This window comes from Perissodus microlepis, chromosome 20 (assembly GCF_051167445.1).
Source record: "Perissodus microlepis isolate ML-2025 ecotype Zambia chromosome 20, ASM5116744v1, whole genome shotgun sequence".
NCBI lineage: Eukaryota > Metazoa > Chordata > Actinopteri > Cichliformes > Cichlidae > Perissodus > Perissodus microlepis.
In genome coordinates, this window is record NC_140480.1 from 33,918,932 (window position 1) to 33,932,931 (window position 14,000).

The 14,000-nt window shown below is 42.1% G+C and overlaps 1 protein-coding gene across 5 annotated transcripts in view; it reads right to left on the reverse strand.

The window, feature by feature from the left end:
- The window catches only part of sulf2b (sulfatase 2b), a 195,744-nt gene that overhangs the window by 71,334 nt on the left and 110,410 nt on the right, over nt 1–14,000 (reverse strand). For all 5 annotated transcript variants that reach the window (XM_084916177.1, XM_084916183.1, XM_084916180.1 and 2 more), the window contains exon 3: nt 5,930–5,987. The gene's annotated coding sequence lies outside the window, so the exon portion shown is untranslated. The remainder of the gene's footprint in view (nt 1–5,929; nt 5,988–14,000) is intronic.

The following is a 14,000-nucleotide window of genomic DNA, read 5'->3' on the forward strand; positions in this document are numbered from 1 at the left end:
TAAGAATACAGTCAGTGAATTGCTGTAATTTTGTGCTATAATGGATTTAATAAGTGTGAACAGGAGACAACTTTAGAATAATGAACCTGTGTAGGTTAATAAGTGTCAAACTGCTGGAGAATTAGTTATTAGCAAGACATCACTTAAGAATGCAGAACTCAGTCCACATTCGGCAGACCTTAATTAAGGAATAAAAGATATTTAATAAGTGCCACTAAAGGAAAATGACTAACTGTGCGGTATAAAGCCCACACACACCAAGACCTTAAGACTCTACTTAACGACCTCCCTACCAGCTATCAAGGTCCTGCTCCTCTAATAGTTAATGCGGTGAATTTATGTTCCTCGGCACAAACTGTTACAAGCCTCACTCATTTAAATCGACACTCAGTTCAGAAACTCGTTTGTTCTCCTGCGCACGGCAAGAGTTGTGTAAGCTTCACAGTTTCTGCAGCACTGACTTGGCTGATCGACTCGACACTGTGTGTGTGTGTGTATACGTTGGGCTGTTTGTGTGTTTGTCTCCTTTCAGACAAACAACAAAAGAGCTTTCAGATTCAAATTCAGTCCTGCAAAACAGATGACGGTGAGTTTGCAGGAGAAAAAAAACGTCAAAGTGAAAAAAAGGACACAGGGGGGAGAGAGAGAGAGGTCCAACCGGCGGAGAAAAAATCTCTCACTCGACAATTTGATTGCTGTTGTCATGGTAACCAGGCTGATGCTGATTATTATGGGCTACACTGAGATGTAGACTAAAAGAGTAGCTGCAGATACGATCTATCTATCCATCCATCCTTTGTGAGCTCATTAAAGCAAATAGAAAAGCATGACAGGCCAGTACCAGGTCCCTCCATCGGATTCTGCCTGCTTACAGAAGCTGATCCCCGCCGGCATGTGAGAAAATAACGTTATAAATCCCTGCTGTAACACCACAGTGAGGGGGCCATACAGCCAAGCAGTCAGTGAAAAATACATCTAGAGCCACACCAGTGTTCCTGCGAGGCACACGTGTTTATTATATCCTCACAATATGAGGAGTGTTGGAGAAATACATCCGAATTAGAACCACAAGGCTTTCATTCGCCCCGCCGTAGGGCTCGATCGTTTCCCGAAAACTCTTCAAAATGCATCATTCGGTCACACTGCTGTACAAATGTGAATTACTACACCGCAGAAATAAGAGAGCAGTCGACGTGCCACAAAAATCAAAACATGCTTTGTTTTGGTTTTTGCAATTTTTGGCAGTTCCCCCCTTCAGGGTGGTGTCCTCGTGCAGCTCTGGACAGCCGCTGCTCCACACAACTCCCCTTCTACCCCATCGTTACTCCTACTCCTCCAGTTTCAATACAAACTTTAGCACACAATAATTATATAAATGAAATAAAATAAAACTATTACTGTGTTGACTTTTTCAACATGTTCTTCTTCAGTCTTGACTTTTGCATCCAGTGGACTCCTTTACTTCACAGCGATGTCAATCAGCCGTCCCTGAAAGGCCAAACTCGCTAACATAGAGGAACCTCAAAGCAAGATTTGCCCTCCAAAATGATCCAAACAGTGTTTGTTGAGACATATTATCTTCTCAACAAAGGCGACTGAATGTTGAGGCGCTAATGATCTGCATGCTGCAGGGATGTGATGGATCCTTCGATACAGACTTCAAACAAACAAACAAAACCAAAACCTGAAGTGATAACGTCAGGAAATGGACTCAAATATGTCATTTGTTCGGATTATTGTTGACTCAGATGAAACCCGTCCAAACAGACATCCTACAAATCCATCCTATTACTACCAGGTCCCCTTTTCCCCCCTTTCACGTCACAAAGAGGCATATCATCAGAAATGAAAGCTTCAGAAGTGCTCTGTGTTTTTGACAAACTGGAGATGATGATTGGTCTGAAAGCTCCCCCCACCCTCCGCAGTTGGAAAGCACACTGAGCTCATCACATCCGATTGAGGCAGATGGCGAGTCTGCTTTCAGGGGACGAGGGAACTGAACTCAACACAAAAATACAAATTGCAAACGGATCCCAGTAAATGATAGTCGTGTTTGCTGTTCTGTTGTTCAGCTCACAGTGAGCAGGGTTCAGCAATCAGCACAATATTTGGTTTTCTCACGATCACGTCAGGACAACAGACTAATGGAGGAAAGAATAAACAAAGAACGAAAAGAATTTCAAACCTTTTTGCAGGGTTGTTAATCACAGTTCAGGCACATGACAGCAAAGGCCATGACGCTGAGTCATCTCCTGTATATTTTAGTATGTCAGAAATATAATTTACATTCATCCAGTTTCAGATAAAAGGATTTTTAATTGTTGAAGCGAGTACAAATCAATGGAGAGATAGGAGAATTTGTTCAACTTAAAATATCTGAACTTGTATTTTGGACCAGTGACAGTCAATCTGTGCTTTCTTTGATCAAGTCCTAATTATGATGAGTTACAACAACTAAAGATGAACTGAAGTAATGAGAAATGGATGATTTAGAGTAAAGCTGAAAGGCTCAAACAGTGCAGAGATTCATTAACTGCTGACATCTGCATGGCTTTTAATTAGAAACGTGTTATAATGTGAAAAAGTTCAGCTTCGTCTGGAGAGTCAGGAGCCTGGGTACAGTGACACAGTATTTATAGTTGACACGAGGATTGCCCAAACTGTTTTAAAGGAGCTGTAAATGCCTCTGGAGGGTCGCCCTGGCCACGCGTCGACCTCCAGTGATGTTCTGCCATTTTTATTCTGCTCCAGGCTCCCTGATGTTTACTTTCTCCTCCAGTTTGAAGCCCACGGTGACACTGCAAAAGTTAAAATGTTCCTCATTCAGCCTTTTCTGGTTTTGACCTGATACCCGCGGCGTGGCTTGAGTATCATCCAGTATGAAGTAGTGATCCGATACCAGTCTACCAATCAATAATCTCCATCCCTCACTGTGGGAATGATTTGGGAATAGTTCTTTAAGTCTAAGCAAGTGTGAGGCTCAGTTTAAACAGGGCTGCTAACTTAGTTAGGATCATTACTCATTGCTTATAAATCATTTGGTTGTAACGTCTGAGATGTTTCATGGATACACACCTGGTGGGTCTGATTAGGGGCGGGTTTTGATGATCAATTTATCGATTAAAATCGATTCTGACTTGGATAACGTGATATCAATTCATTAAAATCCTGAATTTTTTAATATAAATTTATTTTGCCTGAAACGCCAGAATCTCAGGTTAAACCTCACAAAATTTCAACAACCACCAAACAGCTAAAACAGTAACTGAGAGCAGGAACACGGATTCTGCACAAAGACGTAAACACAAAGCTCGACTCGCCGACGGATCAGAATCAGCGAGCTGTGACTTTCTCCCCCGACGGCACGGACACGGTCGGGACTGAAAGCCGACAGCTCGCTGATTCTGGTGTTTCGGCGGGTCGAGCTTTGTGTTTACGCCCGTTTTGCGTTGATTCTGAAGCTGCAGGTTTTTGTCTCCCTCCAAACAATATTGACCGAACCAGCAGCAAAAGAAGATCCAAACTTCGCTTCACATAAACATCGTCATGAATTCACTCTGACTTTTACTGTTTTGCTTCCACCAGGATAAAATCACACTTCATGCACAGCTCTCTCTCTCTCTCTCTCTCTACACTTCAAGAACAGTTTCCCGTCTAAAAATCTGTTTTCTTCATTATTCGTTTGTTTGTTACGCACAAGTCTACCGTTTGTTACAGCGCTGTCGGCCGCGGTTTTTTTTCCTTTTACTTACTTCCGAAAAGAAAACCTCATTTCTGCCGTTCAATGCTGAACAAAATTAAACTTTTAAAAATTATGCAAAATTGCAAAACTCTCAGCTGTGTCTCCAATAAAACCTCTGTAACTTTGCTCTGCTTCACATCAGCAGCATCAGGTAATGTTCATGTGTTGATTAGTGGTCTTCTTTCGTTTTTGATGTACTGCAGAATATTTGTATAAAATCGCAGACCAGGAAAATCACCTTCACGTTTTTCTGTTTCATCCTCAGCTACTTTGACACAAAGGCATCTGCTGTGATGTTCACACCGTTGATAAAGTCTCACAAGTGTCAGCTTTCTTTTTATAAATATAAAAATATGGAAATGTCCTGATGCATGATCTGAATTATAATATTTCTGACTGTCTGAGGCAAATTTCCCCGATTCAAATCGAATCGAATCGATTCTAGAAATCAGTGACGATACCCATCCTCAGGTCCGATGGGTTTACCATCATTATCATTGTCGTTGTAACTGTCGTTACTTTTGTTGTAACTAATTATTTATTATTTTTCCTATTATTTCTGTCAGCCCTAATCAGTGCTAACAGCTGACCTGATTGGCTACCTCCCTGGACTTGTTTGGGGTGTAACAACAAGAACAATATTAATATTTATATTTATAACAAGGTCCAATAAACATACACTTGTTCTTCTTTGTATTACTTAAGTTAAGTTACTGTGTTGTGTTTTGCAGTAGTGCCGATGTGGGACAGTTTTCCAGTTTCATTGTACTGTTGTGCTATGTATGACTGTGCAATGACAATAAAGTTATCTTATCTATCCTTTTTCCTACTTTTCTGGGGGGTTTAATGACTGTAGTGTCCAGAACGTGCTATTTGCATAAACTTCACTTGCCGTGTCAGCAGCACGTTATGCTGCCATTACGTCGACTATCCGATCCAGCTTCGGTGCACTGATATGTGATCCAAACATCGGGCTGACGTCTTTAACGTTTAACTCTGCAGACTTTTTGAATAATCCACTTGTTTTTCATGTTGTGAACCTTTTTTTGAATTTCAGTTTTGCTTTAATTTGGAGATTTTTTTTTAAATCTTCCAACAACAGGTTTGCTTTCTGCTGTTTAACCTGCTTTACGCCTTCACTTGATTCCTCTCTCCAGCTAATCATGACATCTTAGGCAGCGGGCTCTCTTACCCAAACCAGATGGAGTATTTCCAGTAGTGAGACCACGTTTGTCGCAGACCATCTCCTGCTGTGAGCTTCCTGCCAGCAAGAAAAACTCTGGCAAATGTCCAGACCTGCTTCTTCCAACGTTTTAAGACGCTCGTATGAAAACGGAGAGTGCCGGCTTCAGGACATCTCTATACATGCTAATAAAGATTTGAGTTTTGCACTAAAGATGGATAATATAGCTTTGATAAAACAGCAGAAACATTAAAAAAAACAACTTTGGGAGCAGAGGAAGGTAAAGAAGAAGAATGGGAGTGTTTCCAGCTTTGCAGGGACGGAGCCACTGAGGCGCCTCAGAAACAAGATCCACCGAGAGAGAGTAATGGCATGCTGCAGCCTACTGGGCCTCTGGCATCATTTGGCAGAGCGTGTGTGTGTGTGTGTGTGTGTGTGTGTCTCCCGCAGTCAGCCTTGTTGCCAGCAGCGGGCTGAACTAATCAGTTAGCGGGTTAGCTGCAGCGCGGCTTGACCTTTTGACCTCTGGCTGCTCTGACAGACGTATTAAAACATGAAAACCAGCAGAGCACTGAAACATCCAGAGACTCGCACGTCGCTGGCACACAACAGCGCATCACAACGCTTAAAAGCTTTTTCAAATAAAATGCACCCAAATGTAACCATGGTTACAGATGAGAAACACGCACGGCTCGGTTATTTGTTGGTTCTCGTGATGGATGCTGCGTCTGACCAGCTGTAGCAGCCTGGCCGCAGGAGGCACACAGCGACGAATTCATCACACACCAAGAACTAATTGGTCCTGAGTGCGTCTGAGTGCACAGCGGCACATATGTCTTTGTGAGGACCAACCTTGGACGTGAGGACGTTTTAGGTCCTCACTCACTTTGGGGCGGAGCTTCAAAGGACCGTTTGAGGGTTCAGGTTACAGTTACTCATTTAGTTTGGCCCGTGTGAGGGGCTTGTGAAGGCGCACAATGTGTATGTGCATGTGCATGTGTTACCTTGTTCTGATGCTGTAGAGTGTGGCGAGTGTTTGACAGCGCTGGGCTCAGCAGGGACCTGAAACAAACAGACACACACATTAGATTAAACACACGCAAACAAACGACGTGACGCCATCACGGGAAACATCACTGATGTGTTTGAAAGTCCTGCCAGCGGCCCCCAGAGGCGCCGGTGCTCATTCCAGCAGACAGTTATCAAGGAAAAGGACATTTTCTAAATGCCTGCGAGACAACTTGTGCATGCTGATTGTACGTAACGTCAAAAATGAACCGTAAGCGTGCACAGGCTTGATTTTTACAAGCAAGGGAAAAACAGATTACGAATAAAAGATGAAGAAATCGTGAAGATTAAACAGATAAACACTAAAACCAGCTCTTCTAAGTTAAAGTCTTAGTTTGGATATTTTGTAATGAGTTTGTAGATTTCCCACAGCTGATGGTAACAGCAGGCTGCCGGTTTGGAGAAGCCAATTCAGGAATACTGGTACAGAAGCTAAACACAGTCCTGCTGTGAACAAGTCAGCAGCAATATGGATTTTACACATTCATCCATCTTTTTAGTTCAGGGTCGTGTTTGCACCATGTTTACATTAATTGGAATGTGACTCTACTTGTGTGGACAAAACGAGCGTCCCCAAGAGTTTGAAGGCGTTTTTGAGACTAAACATGGTGTTTTAGTGTCAGGGGTACAATTAGGTTATGGTTAGGTTTAGGGCAGAGGGTTAGGGTGAGGCATTCAGTTTTTAGGGTTAGGTGTTAGGTAAAGCATTACATCAATTAGATGTCCCTACAGAAATATGAAAACAGGACTGTGTGTGTGTGTAACCCTATCCCAGCTGTTATTAGGCAAGAAGCAGTTAAACTGTGGGAGGATGTCAGGGTACCAGGAGAGAATCTATGCAGACATGGATTCAAACCCAGGACCTTCTTGCTGGGAGGAGACAGGTTTATCTCACCTACAAAGATCATCTGTTTAAACGTGCGCTATAACTGAGCATTTTTAAACACAAGAAACCGAATATAAGGGTTGCTCTTCCACTGCTGCCTTGATCGGTTACTTAATTTTATTCAGTGAGCACGTTAGCAGCATCAAAGCTGAGTAAGGCCACGTCCACACGCACACCGGGATTTTTGAAAACGCAGATTTTTCTGAGCGTTTGCGCCTTTCGTCCACACGGAAACGGCGTTTTGGATCACTGAGAACTGAGATTTTTGAAAACTTCTTTTTTGCGTTTACGTGTGTACGAGGAAAAAGGAGATTTAGTCACGCCACATCAAAGGTGTACGCCTTTTCTGATGTCACGTTTTGCGCCACGTTGTTGGTTACATGAGATGAATTTCTACAATGGCGGATGGAGACAAAATACTGCTGCTGTTAATCTATCTGCCAACGTCTTCGTCGGTTTTGAATAAATAAAATTTAAAAAAATTAAATTTATGCATGCTATATGTGTTTTATTGATTCCTAAGTTGTGAGTCTACACCAGCCAAAATACTGTTTTTAGTTATTAACATTTGAAACGATGAAGGCATCGGAAAAGCAACACAAAATGAGCTGCCATCCCAGAAAAACACAACAACTTTTCATAAGTATTTAACCTTTTCAGCGGCACAAAACCCTGTTTAGTCTTTCCCTCCCAGGATTCTAGACTTCTGATTGGCCAACGTTTCTACACAGTTAGGATTTGGCATGTTCTCAACAGTGTTTGACTTTGTTTTTGGCGTTAACATGTGGACCGAGATATTTTTCAAAACTGCACGTGGACGGGATTTATTTTGTAAAAAAACAAAAAACAAAAAAACAAAAACGGAAACGCTGTTTTCAAAAACACCCGTGTACGTGTGGATGTAGCCAAAGAGGCAGAGCTCCTCTCTTCCATTAGGCTCCTCCAGACTCCGTCCTGCCAAAGTCTGATGGCATTTAAAGAGCGTAACATTAGGACTGTCTGGGGAAGGTGAGGGAGTGAAAATATTCTAAATCTGAAGTCCATGTCAGTGCTGACCACATGCACAGCTGTACTTTGGTTGGCTTCTGTGCCGCCGTCTTATTCTACGAGTATGCAGGAGACTTCCAGAGCCTCAGAGTTTGAAAGAGAATTTGATGTTTGCTCTGAGGACAAGTTTGAAGTGCAGCAATGGAGCAACGTAAAAGTACTTCAAACAGCCCTGCAGAGTTATTGTAGGGATGTTTTCATTTGATTTGATTTTATGGTACTTCAGTGGTGACCTGTCCTGGGTGTACCCCGCCTCTCGCCCTGTGGTAGGTGGGGTAGACTCCTCTCTGACTCTGGTTGGATGATAAAGGAATAATAAAAGAAATTAAAAATGCGCAGTAAGAGTAACGTATAGTTGCTCTGACTTTATATCTCCATGACATCAGATGTTTGTGAGGCTGCAGCACATGAAAAATGAACTCCGCGTGTGTTTTTGTATTGAAGTACCCGTCAGATTTAATTAGTCGTTGACTCTGTTCTGGATCATTCTGGTCCTCTTTAAACCCAGGGTCAGTGTTTTCATTGTGCTTGTGCTGCACTTGGTTGTGTTGTGTTGAGCTACAGTTGAGATTTTTATGCAGGCACTGACAGAGATCATCATGATTCAAAACTTAACAGGTTATTATCTCCACTTATTGACTCCAACTTGTGAGAAAATAACACAAAACTATTATCAACTTCATATTTCGGTGGCCGAAACCAACTTCCACAGTCAGGTCGTGCAGTCTGCAGAAAACTGGAAGCACTCATCTTTGGCAAATCATTTTCTAAACTATAAAACAATAGAGACATAAAACTGTGGGCTCATGTTGCTGTCCATGCATTTTATTACAAGAAATCTGGCTGGGCCATCTCTCCTTTCAAGTACAGTGATGACTGATAACTCCATTAACTTTTCCCTTATTATAACAGCCAGATCTCACAGCGATACGACTGTAATCTCATTAAATACAGAATAAAAAGTATTATTTGGGTCATATTGCAGCAATAGTTCTGAATTTGACACATAATCAGTAGTTTCAAAGAAAATGTAACCTGCGTGACCTCAAATGAAACTTCACGAGCTTTCGTGTTGATCACTTTGAGAGACGGGGCCGGTCTGGGATCCTTTCGTGTGCTTTCAGCTCGTTTGTCTGCACAGACACATTTGATTGTTTGATCCTGTTTCCACTCTCAGATGCGTAAATCTCCGATGACAGGAAACACTTGTCGTCTTCGTGTTCTCGCTTGTTTAAAACCTGTGAACTGTGATCAGCGTGCAGCCCGAGGCACCCGAATGTTTGCATGTCGCACAAACCAAAATAGACTCAGAGTTTCATTAGAGCTCAGCTGCAAAACAACCTGACTGGGATCAACGGGGGGCACCGGGAGGGGGCTCGGTCCCCATGTAAATGCTTTGTGTTTTTCTGCGAAAGGCCACTTTTCTTTGTTGAAATTGCATCCCCGGCAGAGTCATTATGAAGCAAATTAGCTCGGCGATTGGAAGTTTCATTTTTCTTTCAGGGTTCAAACGGAAAACCACAAACACATTTAGACTGAGCTCAAACCAACAGAGGGCTTTGGTGAAGATGAAAAGATTTTCAAGCACCCGAGCACACCGTGTGACTCTTTACAAAAATAAAAAGCAACCCTCTTGACCCTGGAGGTCCCTCAGTCCTCTAAAACAGCGGTCACCAACCTTTTTTGCGCCACGGACCGGTTTATGCCCGACAATATTTTCACGGACCGGCCTTTAAGGTGTCGCGGATAAATACAACAAAATAAAACTAGTACCGGTACCGAAAAAAGACGATTTATTCATAATTTATTCGTTGGGGTGGCTGTAGCTCAGGTGGCAGAGCAGGTCAGCCACTAATCAGAAGGTCGGTGGTTCGATCCCAGGCTGCCTCCTGGCTGCATGCCAAATATCCTTGGGCAAGATACTAACCCCATGTTTGCCTGCTGGTGGTAGTCAGAGGGCCCGGTGGCGCCAGTGTCCAGCAGCCTCGCCTCTGTCAGTGCGCCCCAGGGCAGCTGTGGCTACAATGTAGCTGCCATCACCAGTGTGTGAATGTATGTGTGAATGACTGAATGTAGAGTAAAGCGCTTTGGGGTCCTTAGGGACTGAGTAAAGCGCTATACAAATGCAGGCCATTTACTATTTTTACCATAACACACGTGAACAGACCCAGGAAAACAGAGTTAACGCTGAAAACCGATAAAAACCCTGAAAACTATACATTTCACACCTGAGCCTCAACTCTCGCGGCCCGGTACCAAACGACTCGCAGACCGGTACCGGTCCGAGGCCCGGGGGTTGGGGACCGCTGCTCTAAAACAAAACCACGTTAATCACATTGTATTTCATGACAAGCTGTCAGAGGCATTAAAACCATGATATATCCACAGACTGTATATAAAAGATGGACACAATCACTGTGACATCACTCGCTGGTTTTGGTTTGTTCTTAGAGCACAAAATATGTGAGCAGTGTATGAATGTGCACTATTTACCAGACCTAAAGCCAACTATGTCCAAAAAAAGTTTACATATATAATAGAAGATTCCTCTACTTCCATTTGTTATGAGGAAAATATTAAAATTACTCTAAAGCTTTTAAATTATCATTCTGAGAAGTCTTATTCCTTTTCTTTTTGTATAGTGACTAAGTAATTCACAGATAATGACCCAGTGCTTCGAAATAAAATGTTAGAAATAAAACATACTATAGCGATGTAAAGCAATAGAATACAACATAAAACATCAAGTTAGTGTGGAGATACAGAAATTATTTTATTGCTACAATATAACCTGCATTATTAATTGCATTAATAATATACCCTACAGCCTTGATATTGCATTAAAGATGTTTATTAAAGCTATTGCCACCACGTTAACCTTTTTATTACAGGTGCAGCTATGATTATTTTATACACATTGCACGTTTGTGCGCATTCACTGTTGATGCTCAGTCTATTAAAGAAGGTTTTAAGCTTTGTGAAGCGCTATGTCTTCACAATCTATTGTGTAGGTGACTTGGAGCACAGAAGGATGAACAGCATACACGCTTACAACACACATATAATCCAGAAGCCTGCCACGCCAAAGGCCCGAAATTCATTTAGCTTCTAACTGCATTTCAGTTTGCTTAGTAACAGATGACAGAAGACCAGTTAAGAAAAGGACAAGCCCTTAGAGACCATCTAGGCTTGAAATCTATTGCCATGTATGGAAGGTGTTATAGAAAGAGGAACTTCTGTGTCTGTTTTTAGCCATCTAAGATGTACCATTTACTGTAATCGATGCATTTGATCTGTAATCGACGCGAGAAGGGGCGTTAACCCTGATGTTATAAAATCATTTTCAAGTGTATTCTTAGCAGATGTGCTGATGTGATGCTGCAGACTTCTCCTCCTGCGTGTGTTTTAATAAACTCATTGTTTGATTGCACTCTCCTGGGCCTCTGTTGGTTTGTTTCATTGCTCAACATTTTCGAACTCGTGACATTAGTTAAAAGTTTGACTGTATAAAAACGTCTTCTTTTATAAGCCAGTGGAGTTTGTACAGCGTAAAGACGGTGAAACCGAAATCCAGGAACGTGGAATCGCTGCCTGGAAAGCCAGTAACCTCTGACCTGATGACCTAAGAGCCCGGGACGAAGCGTGAGGTTTCAGCAGGTCAGAGATATACAGGAGTGTAGCGTGCCCGAAAAATCACAAACATTTCAAACGAATTCTAAAATGTAGCAACAAGTGACGAGACGCCAAAACTGGAGTGATGTGTGATCTTCTGTTGGTCCCACTTTAACAATGAACCATGAAACATGACACCCAAATCTCTGAGGCTGATATGCTGCCTAATTTCTGAAGAAACAATAATCATAGTTTGTACACCACGAGGCACAACTGTTCTGTCAGACGTCACTCGATTACATACATATGGATATTATTGATCACAGTATTGGTATCAAGGCAGAGCTGAGATCCAGTACAAGCAAAACGGTGTACTCCCCAGACGCTGCTGTAATCTGAATACTGATTATGTAAGGTACACACCATAAGGTACAAATCACGACCTTAAAGCGTACCGCCGCAGTGACATGTTGTTGAACCTGGAAATATAACCTCTTGGGTTTATTTAGAAATGCAATTATCACTTTCTTTTTAAACAGGTGTTTAAAATCACCTGAGTATAAATTGTTGTGTCTCTTTGTGTTATCCCACCTCTTTCCCCAATGACAGCTGAGACAGGCTCCACCATCATGACACTGATTTACAAGTGATAAGAAAGAAGAAGCCAGATTAAAGCATCACCGAGACATTTAAGAACTTTTACTTCCAATTATAAATGAGACTCATGTTTTCAGTGCAAAAATATTGAGCACAACGAGAAGAAAGTCTAAAGGTTGGTCAATCGTCAGAGAGAGGATGACACCATGGTAACAACTACTGCTGCTCGTGAGGCTGTGTGTGTGTGTGTGTGTGTGTGTGTGTGTGTGTGTGTGTGTGTGTGTGTGTGTGTGTTGTAATTACTCCAGTGAGGCACTCTGCCAGTGATGCCCGCCTTTGGGGAGAAACACACACAAAACACTGAGACACTGAAAGACTATCTTATACACACTCACAAGGCTAAAACACAGAATTATCTCTCTCTCACACACACACACACACACACACACACACACACACACACACAGACACACACAGCTCCACAGGTAGAGTAATGGAACAGTAAATCAACATGGTGACAGGAAGTTGGCGAGGCTGACAGGAAACGGAGAGTCTCTCCCCGGGTGGCTCGTCTTCTCTGCTGCACATCAGTGCAGAGTGTGTGTGTGTGTGTGTGTGTGTGTGTGTGTAGTCCGTGAGAGATTCGACTACTGCAAAAAATGTTTATATTTTCTATCAAACTTTCTACATTTGATCATTTCAGGAGTGAAAATCGATGCGAGCTGCGTTCCATCTGCATGGCGTGACAGAGATTTGGAGAAACAGAGTCAAACAAAGCAGTGAACATGAATCGTTTCAAATGTTTCGTTTTCCGTCTGCTGAGAGGAACACCTGGAATTAATATTTTGCTAACTGCGTTATGGACAACCCAACCATCTGCACCATCACCTGCAGGTTTGCGTCCATCTGTGAGGCTGTGGACAGCTTTCCTTTTACTGAGCTGGTGATGGTGACGTCATAACAGATGATATCAGCAGATAAAATTACTTTTTCCATGTTGTAACAGCTTTGGACGGCCAGTGTTTGCTGGAGCCTGTTTTAATCTTGTTGTTATGCCTTTTGGTCAAAGGTCAGTAGTTAGTGCATAGTCTGATTAAGTTACATAAGCAAAGTGATAAATAAGTTCAAAGTTAAGAAATATTATAAGTAATTCATGCTAAAAACAGTTAAAATGTATGGGTTCGAAATTTGCTCAGAGTGAGATATCGTTATCACAAGCGATCTTTGTATTGTATGTGCGGAAACGGGAGCGAGGGAGCGCTCTGATCATTCGCATATCTTTGACGTGTTTTCTCCGTTAATGCCGTGAAAAGTGCTTCGGCAGTATTAAAAGAGTGAACGAGTTCATGTACACGCTAAGAGTGCCCTACACGCTTGTACCTTGGGAAACGTTCGTCTTTGTGAGTATTAATATGTTCAGAGACAACTTTTATATGTGTTTACCTGGAGTGAACTGCGACGCTAATGTAACGCACGTGTTAAGCTAGGCTAATCTTTAAGTTTGTCATTAAGATGTGTATTAGCTAGCAATTTATTTTCACTTTCTGTATGTTTCAGTTACAAATAAGAAATAGCAAGGAGAAGCCTTGAGAGAGGATTAGGCTTCAAAGGATCTTCATTAAAAGCAAGCCTTGTGTGGAAGATCTCGTCTGTTTTGTTCGCTAGCTGTCTAGCTTCACATGGTCACGTGTGGTGAGGGCAGCATACTTGTCTTTCAATTAAAAGAAATAATCTCCAGAATAAAGATCATCAAACATTAGTTGGATTCGTTAGTTTTAGTTTCACGATTGGATTTTCTCACCTATGTGCATATTGACCACATACTGTACATAAAAGATGGCTTTAGCGCACTGTGATGTCACCCA